Genomic DNA, 9,472 nt, shown 5'->3' on the forward strand with positions numbered 1-9,472 from the left:
CTTTTTCAAAAATCAAATCTTTCTCATTTTTCTTATTAATTTTCGAAAATATTTAAAAATATTTTTTTTCAAAATCTTTTTCTTAATTTTATTTCAAATTTTCGAAACTTAACTAACAAAGTAATGTGATTGATTCAAAAATTTGAAGTTTGTTATCTTCTTGTTAAGAAAGGTTCAATCTTTAAATTCTAGAATCATATCTTTTAGTTTCTTGTTAGTCAAGTAATTAATTTTTAATTTTAAAAATTAAATCTTTTTCAACCATATCTTTTTAATCATATCTTTTTATCACATCTTTTTCAAAATTTTGTCTTTTTCAAAAATTTGATTTCAAAATATCTTCTTATCTTCTTATCTTTTCAAATTTGATTTTCAAATCTTTTTCAAACTAACCAATTAACTTTTGTTCAATTTTTATCTTTTTCAAAACCACCTAACTAATTTTAGCTCTCTTATTTTCGAAAATTACCTCCCCCTTTTTCAAATTCTTTTAATTAACTAATTGTTTTAAATTTTAATTTTAATTTTAATTCTTCTCTCCAATTTTCGAAAATCACTAACTCTTTTTCAAAATTTATTTTTGAATTCTCTCCCTCTCATCTTCTTCTATTTATTTATTTATTTACTAACACTTCTCTTCATCTCAAGAATCTGAACCTATCTTCACCCTTGTGTTTGGATTCTTACCTTTTCCTTCTTCTATTCCTTTCTTCTTCTACTAACATAAATGAATCTCTCTACTGTGATAAAGAGGATCCCTATTATTATTTTATGTTCCCTTCTTTTTCATATGAGCAGGAGCAAGGACAAGAATATTCTTGTTGAGGCAGATCCTGAACCTGAAAGGACTTTGAAGAGGAAACTAAGAAAAGCTAAATTACAACAATCCAGAGACAACCTTACAGAAATTTTCGAAAAAGAAGAAGAGATGGCAGCTGAAAATAATAATGCAAGGAGGATGCTTGGTGATTATACTACACCCACTTCCAAGTTTGATGGAAGAAGCATCTCAATCCCTACTATTGGAGCAAACAATTTTGAACTGAAACCTCAACTAGTTGCTCTACTGCAATAGAACTGCAAGTTCCATGGACTTCCATCAAAAGATCCCTACCAGTTTTTAACTGAGTTCTTGCAGATCTGTGAGACTGTTAAGACTAATGGAGTAGATCCTGAAGTTTACAGGCTCATGCTTTTCCCCTTTACTGTAAGAGACAGGGCTAGAATATGATTGGATTCACAACCTAAAGATAGCCTGGACTCCTGAGATAAACTGGTCGCGGCCTTCTTGGCTAAGTTCTTTCCTCCTCAAAAGCTAAGCAAGCTTAGAGTGGATGTTCAGACCTTCAAACAAAAAGATGGTGAATCCCTCTATGAAGCTTGGGAAAGATACAAGCAGATGACCAAATGGTGTCCTTCTGACATACCTTCAGAGTGGACCATTTTGGATATATTCTATTATGGTCTATCTGAATTCTCTAAGATGTCACTGGACCATTCTGCAGGTGGATCCATTCACCTAAAGAAAACGCCTGCAGAAGCTCAAGAACTCATTGACATGGTTGCAAATAACCAGTTCATGTATATTTCTGAGAGAAATTCTGTGAATAATGGGATGCCTCAGAGGAAGGGAGTTATTGAAATTGATGCTCTAAATGCCATATTGGCTCAGAACAAAATGTTGACTCAGCAAGTCAACATGATTTCTCAAAGTCTGAATGGATGGCAAAATGCATCCAACAGTACTAAAGAGGCATCTTCTAAAGAAGAAGCTTATGATCCTGAGAACCCTGCAATAGCAGAGGTAAATTATATGGGTGAACCTTATGGAAACACCTATAATTCATCATGGAGAAATCATCCAAATTTCTCATGGAAGGATCAACAAAAGCCTCAACAAGGTTTTAATAATGGTGGAAGAAATAGGCTCAGCAACAGTAAGCCTTATCCATCATCTTCTCAGCAACAGACAGAAAATTCTGAGCAGAGCACTTCTAATTTAGCAAACTTAGTCTCTGATCTGTCTAAGGCCACTTTAAGTTTCATGAGTGAACCAAGGTCCTCTATTAGAAATTTGGAGGCAAAAGTGGGCCAGCTGAGTAAGAAAGTCACTGAAACTCCTCCTAGTACTCTCCAAAGCAATGCTGAAGAGAATCCAAAAAGAGAGTGCAAGGCCATTGATATAATCAAAATGGCCGAACCTAGAGAAGAAGGGGAAGACGTGAATCTCAATGAGGAAGACCTCATGGGACGTCTCCCAGGCAAGAAGGAGTTTTTTATTGAGGACCTGAAGGAATCTGAGGCTCATATAGAGACCATAGAGATCCCATTAAATCTCCTTCTGCTATTCATGAGCTCTGAAGACTATTCTTCCTCTGAAGAGGATGAAGATGTAACTGGAGAACAAGTTGCTCAATATCTAGGAGCCATCATAAAGCTGAATGCCAAGTTGTTTGGTAATGAGACTTAGGAAGGTGAACTTCCCATGCTCATTAGTGAACTAGATGCATGGGTTCAGCAAACCTTACCTCAAAAGAGATAAGATCCTGGAAAATTCTTAATACCCTGTACCATAGGCACCATGACCTTTGAGAAGGCTCTGTGTGACCTAGGGTCAGACATAAATATTATGCCACTCTCTGTAATAGAGAAGCTGGGGACCATTGAGGTACAGCCTACCATATTCTCATTGCAAATGGCAGATAAGTCAGTAAGACAAGCTTATGGATTGGTAGAGGACCTGTTGGTAAAGGTTGAAGGCCTTTACATCCCTGCTGATTTCATAATCTTAGACACTAGGAAGGAAGAGGATGAATGCATCATCCTTGGAAGACCTTTCCTAGACATAGCAGGAGCTGTGATAGATGTTAACAGAGGAGAACTAGTCCTTCAATTGAATGGGGACTACCTTGTGTTTAAAACCCAAGGGTGTTCCTCTGCAACCATGGAGAGGAAGCATGAAAAGCTTCTCTCAATACAGAGTCAAACAGAGCCCCCACAATTAAACTCTAAGTTTGGTGTTGGGAGGCCACAACCAAACTCTAAGTTTGGTGTTGAATCCCCATATCCAAACTCTAAGTTTGGTGTTGGGAGTCTACAACATTGGCCTGATCACCTGTGAGGCTCCATGAAAGCCCACTGTCAAGCTAGTGACATTAAAGAAGCGCTTATTGGGAGGCGACCCAATTTTTATTTATCTAATTTTATTTTTATTTTATTTTTCTTTATGTTTTATTAGGTTCATGATCATGTGGAGTCACAAAATAAATACTAAAATTTAAAACAGAATAAAAAATAGCAGAAGAAAAAGCACACCCTGGAGGAAGAACTTACTGGCGTTTAAACGCCAGTAAGGAGCATCTGGCTGGCGTTCAACGCCAGAACAGAGCATGGATCTAGTGTTGAACGCCAGAAACAAGCAACATCCAGGCGTTTAAATGCCAGGAATACACCCTGAGGAAGGCTGGCACTGAACGCCAGAAACAAGCATGGAACTGGCGTTCAATGCCAGAAACATGCTGCAAATGGGCGATGAACGCCCAAAACAAGCATGAGGCTGGCGTTCAACGCCAGAAACAAGCATCAATCTGGCATTGAATGCCAAGATTGCATGCAGAGGGCATTTTACACGCCTCATTGGTGCAGGGATGATAATCCTTGACACCTTAGGATCTGTGGACCCCACAGGATCATCTCAGGATCTGTGGACCCCACAGGATCTCCACCTACCTTAACTCACCTTCTCTCCTCTTCACACAATCCAATAACTCTCTTCCCAAAAAAAAAACCTTCACCAATCACCTCAATCTCTCTTCCCCATCACCTCTTCACCACTCACATCCATCCACTCTTCCCCATAAACCCCACCTACCTTTAAAATTCAAAATTCCTTTCCCACCTAAACCCACCCTAAATGGCTGAAACTACTCCCTCTCCCTTCACTATATAAATCCCTCTATTCTTCCTCATTTTCACACCACACAACCTTCTCTTCTCCTCCTTGGCCGAAACACAACCCTCTCTTCCTCTCCTCCACATTTTCTTTTCTTCATCTATTATTTCTGCTCTTGCTCGAGGGCGAGCAATATTTTAAGTTTGGTGTGGTAAAAGCATAGCTTTTTTGTTTTTCCATAACCATTGATGGCACCTAAGGCCGGAGAAACCTCTAGAAAAGGGAAAGAGAAGACAAAAGCTTCCATCTCTGAGTCATGGGAAATGGAAAGATTCATCTCCAATGCCCATCAAGACCACTTCTATGAAGTTGTGGCCAAGAAAAAGGTGATCTCCGAGGTCCCTTTCAAGCTCAAAAAAATAAGTATCCGGAGATCCGACATGAGATCCAAAGAAGAGGTTGGGAAGTTCTGACCAACCCCATTCAACAAGTAGGAATCTTAATGGTTCAAGAGTTCTATGCCAATGCATGGATCACTAGGAACCATGATCAAAGTGTGAACCCGAATCCAAAGAATTATCTTACAATGGTTTGGGGGAAGTACTTAGATTTTAGTCCGGAAAATGTGAGGTTGGCATTCAACTTGCCCATGATGCAAGGAGATGCATGCTCCTATGATGAGCGGATATTTTATACGCTTTATGGGGGTAATTTCATGTAGATTTTAGTGTGTTTTAGTTAGTTTTTAATATATTTTTATTAGTATTTGAGCAAAATTCATATTTCTAGAGTTTACTATGAGTTTGTGTATTTTTTAGGATTTTAGGTATTTTCTGGCTGAAATTGAAGGAGTTGAGTTAAAATCTGATTCAGGCTGAAAAAGGACTGCTGATGCTGTTGGATTCTGACCTCCCTGTACTCGGAATGGATTTTTTGGAGCTACATGAATCCAATTGGCGCGCTCTTAATTGGGTTGGAAAGTAGAAATTCAGGGCTTTTCAGAAATATATAATAGTCTATACTTTACGCGAAGATAGACGACGTAAATTGGTGTTAAACGCCAGTTCCATGTTGCAGTCTGGCGTTCAGCGCCAGAAACAGGTTGCAAGTGGGAGTTCAATGCCAGAAACAGGTTACAACCTGGCGTTCAACTCCAGAAACAGCCCAGGCACGTGAGAAGCTTAAGTCTCAGCCCCAGCACACACCAAGTGGGCCCCATAAGTGGATTTCTGCACTATCCATCTTAGTTTACTCATTTTCTGTAAACCTAGGTTACTAGTTTAGTATTTAAACAACTTTTAGGTAGCGTTTGTTTTGAGGTACTGGGACAGAGACTGGGAGATTGAGACACAGTATCATGTTTGTTGGCTCAGAGACTGGTACTAAAATTTTTGTCTCTGTCCCTAAAATTTCAGTATTTCATTACCTCCAAAAAGTAGGGACACAAGAGACTGAAATTTTTAGAGACGGAGACTGAAATTTTAATAACATTTTATACCTAAAATACCCTCATTTCAATTAATTAATTTCAATTTTATCCTTTTTGCAAATTAAATTAGAGTTTTATTCTTGTTTCAATTTCTGTCTCTCACTTTACACTAGACAGAATACTGAAATTTATTTTGATCTCTGTCTCTTAGTCTCTATTTTTCAGTCTCAGTCTTTCAGTTTCTGTCTCTCTACCAAACACTACCTTAGAGACTTATTTTGTATCTCATGACATTTTAGATCTGAATTATATACCTTGTGACAGCATGAGTCTCTAAACTCCATTGTTGGGGGTGAGGAGCTCTGCAACGTCTCAATGAATTAATGCAATTATTTCTGTTTTCCATTCAAACACGGTTGTTCCTATCTAAGATGTTCATTCGCGCTTCACTATGAAGAAGGTGATGATCCGTGACACTCATCATCTTCCTCAATCCATGAACGTGTTCCTAACAACCACCTCCGTTCTACATTAGATTGAATGAGTATCTCTTAGATTCTTTAATCAGAATCTTTGTGGTATAAGCTAGAATTGATGGCAGCATCCTTAAGAATCCGGAAAGTCTAAACCTTGTCTGTGGTATTCCGAGTAGGATTCCGGGATTGAATGACTGTGACGAGCTTCAAACTCACGAGTGTTGGGCGTAGTGACAGACGCAAAAGGATCAATGGATCCTATTCCGACATGATCGAGAACCAATAGATGATTAGCCGTGCTGTGACAGAGCATTTGGACTATTTTCACTGAGAGGATGGGAGGTAGCCATTGACAACGGTGACGCCCTACATACAGCTTGCCATGGAAGGAGCCTTGCATGTTTGAAAGTGAGGAAGCATTATGTTACAGGAATTCAGAAGACAAAGCATCTCCAAAACTCCAACATATTCTCCATTATTGAGTAACAATTACTTATTCCAAACACTTTCACTTTTTACAATTAAATTCAAAGAACCTTATTGGCATCCTGACTAAGATTAATAAGATAACCATAGCTTGCTTCATACCAACAATCTCCGTGGGATCGACCCTTACTCACGTAAGGTATTACTTGGACGACGCAGTGCACTTGCTGGTTAGTTGTGCGGATTGTAAAAATGTGATTGCAATTTCGTGCACCAAGTTTTTGGCGCCGTTGCCGGGGATTGTTTGAGTTTGAACAACTGATGGTGAATCTTGTTACTTAGATTAGGAAAAATTTATCTTTTTTACTAGAATTGCATCTTTTATTATCCCTTTTAAAAATTTTTCAAAAATATTATTTTTTTTCTTTCTTTTTTCTTTTTCTTTCTTTAATTGAATTTTCGTTTTTTTTATGAGTTTAGTGTCATGTTTTAAGTCTGGTGTCAATTGCATGCTTGTCTTTGTCTTTTAATTTTCGAATTGCATGTTCTTTATTTTTCCTTGATCTTCAAATTGTTCTTGTCAATTTTTCTTGTTTGATCTTTGATTTTTCTTATTTTGTGTATTTTTCGTGTTTTCCTTGTGCAATTTAAAAATATTAGTTTTCAAAAATTTTTATTTTTATTTATTAAAAATACCTTTTTAAAACACGTTAAATTTATAGCTCAGTTGGCTAGAGCGTTGGCTTATGTTCTTGGCAATTGGGTATCTTCTTTTTAAAATCTTTTTCAAAAATAATTTTTCTTTGATTAAATCTTGTGCCAAACTTTAAGTTTGGTGTTTCTTGTTAATCTCTCTTTAAATTTCGAAAATTTTATTGTGATTTTCTAAAAATTTTAAGTTTGGTGTTCTTTCTTTTGTTCTTGGTGCTCTTGTGAATCTTCAAGGTGTTCTTGAGTCTTCCTTGTGTTTTAATCTTAAAAATTTTAAGTTTGGTGTTCCTTGGTGTTTTTCCTCCAAAATTTTCGAAAACAAGGAGCATTAGATCTAAAAATTTTTAAGTTTTTTGTCTTTTGTGTGTTTTTCTCTTTCATCATAAAATTCAAAATTCAAAAAAAATATATCTTTTCTAACTAATTTTGAGCCATATTTTCGAATTTTTTTTCATATAAAAATTTAGATTTCAATTTCAAAATTTTTCAAATCTTATCCTTTTAAGATTTTAAAAAAAAATTTATCTTTTTCGAAAATATCCTAACCACTTTCTCTCTCCTCACTTTTTCAAAAATCTTCATAAAATATTTTTAAATTCTTTTTATTTTATTTTTATTTTTATTTATTTTTAATTTTATTGTCGTCTTTATTTTATTCTATTTTATTATTATTATTTCAAAATTTTTATATAATAAAATAAATAAAATAAATTCACATAATCTCCCTTTCTCCATTATGGACTTAAGTGGAAATGAACAGTCCAGAAGGACTCTGGGGTCATATGCTAACCCCACTGCTGCTTCATACGGGAGTAGTATCTGTATACCCTCCATCGGAGTCAGTAGCTTTGAGTTGAACCCTCAGCTCATTATCATGGTGCAGTAAAGTTGCCAGTATTCCAGTCTTCCACAGGAAGAACCTACAGAGTTTCTGGCACAGTTTTTACAAATTGTTGACACAGTACATGATAAGAAAGTAGATCAGGATGTCTATAGACTGTTACTGTTTTCATTTGCTGTAAAAGACCAAGCTCAGAGGTGGTTAAATAACCAACCTAAGGACAGCATAAAGACATGGAAACAGCGGTCAGAAAAATTCCTGAATCACTATTTTTCTCCAAAACGGATGACACAGCTAAGGCTGAGCATCCAAGGCTTTAAACAAGGAGATAATGAATCCCTTTATGATGCCTGGGAGAGATACAAAGAGATGCTAAGAAAATGCCCCTCTGAAATATTTTCAGAGTGGGTGCAGTTAGACATCTTCTATTATGGGCTTATAGAGAGAGCTCAAATTTCTCTAGACCACTCAGCTGGTGGATCTATACATATGAGAAAGACAATAGAAGAAGCTCAAGAGCTCATTGATACAGTTGCCAGAAATCAGCATCTGTACCTGAGCAATGAACCTTCCTTGAAAGAAGAGACCAAAACAGTAACTACTGAACTCAGTCCTGCAGAACAAGTTACTGGATTCAATCAGCAACTGGATTTTCTAACAAAATAGCTAGCCGAATTCAAGGAGATACTACAAGAAACAAGAATGGCTAATATGAATATGGAAGTACAGTTAAAGCAAACAGAACAGTAGTTATCAAAACAAATAACAGAAGAGTGCCAAGCAATTCAATTAAGAAGTGGGAAAACATTAAATAACTCACTTCAAGGTAGCAGAAAGCCAAGAAATGAGCAAACTACCCAAAATCCATCTGAGGACAGTAAGAGCCCAGAGAGGAATAATTCTGGCACTCAAACGCTAGAAAATGGGTGGAAAGCTAGTGTTGAACGCCCAAACTATGCTCAGTCCTGGCGTTCAACGCCAGAAACAAGCAAGGAATTGGCATTGAATGCCCAAAGGAAGCCCAGTTCTGGCATTCAGACACCAGAAATAGGTGAGGAGTTGGCATCTAATGCCACTCCAGCTTCCACCCCTGGCAATCAAACGCCAGTGGGAGATCAGACACATACAAGTGCTGATAGCAACCCCTCTAAAAAGGCTTCTCAATCTACATCTGCAGGCAATAAACCTACAGCAACTAAGGTTGAGGAATACAAAGCCAAAATGCCTTATCCTCAAAAACTCCACCAAGCAGAACAGGATAAGCATTTTGCCCGCTTTGCAGACTATCTCAGAACTCTTGAAATAAAGATTCCGTTTGCAGAAGCACTTGAGCAAATACCCTCTTATGCTAAGTTCATGAAAGAGATCTTAAGTCATAAAAAGGATTGGAGGGAAACTGAAAAAGTCTACCTCACTGAAGAATGCAATGCAGTCATTCTGAAAAGCTTACCTGAGAAGCTTAAAGATCCCGGAAGCTTTATGATACCATGCACATTAGAAGGTACTTGTACCAAGCAAGCTCTATGTGATCTTGGGGCAAGTATTAACCTAATACCTGCAGCTACTATCAAAAAGCTTGGGTTGACTGATGAAGTTAAACCAACCCGGATATGTCTCCAACTTGCTGATGGCTCCATCAAATACCCATCAGGCGTAATTAAAGACATGATTGTCAAGGTTGGGCCATTTGCCTTTCC

The 9,472-nt window shown here is 37.3% G+C and overlaps 1 non-coding gene across 1 annotated transcript; it reads right to left on the reverse strand.

Annotated features, from left to right (window-relative positions):
- Window positions 1-1,321: 1,321 nt before the first annotated feature.
- LOC130958380 (small nucleolar RNA R71) lies at window positions 1,322-1,430 on the reverse strand. Its single transcript, XR_009077505.1, has one exon. It is a non-coding gene; the product is annotated as a small nucleolar RNA R71 (small nucleolar RNA).
- Between the last annotated feature and the right edge of the window lie 8,042 nt (window positions 1,431-9,472).

This window comes from Arachis stenosperma, chromosome 10 (assembly GCF_014773155.1).
Source record: "Arachis stenosperma cultivar V10309 chromosome 10, arast.V10309.gnm1.PFL2, whole genome shotgun sequence".
In the NCBI taxonomy this organism is placed as follows: Eukaryota; Viridiplantae; Streptophyta; class Magnoliopsida; order Fabales; family Fabaceae; genus Arachis; species Arachis stenosperma.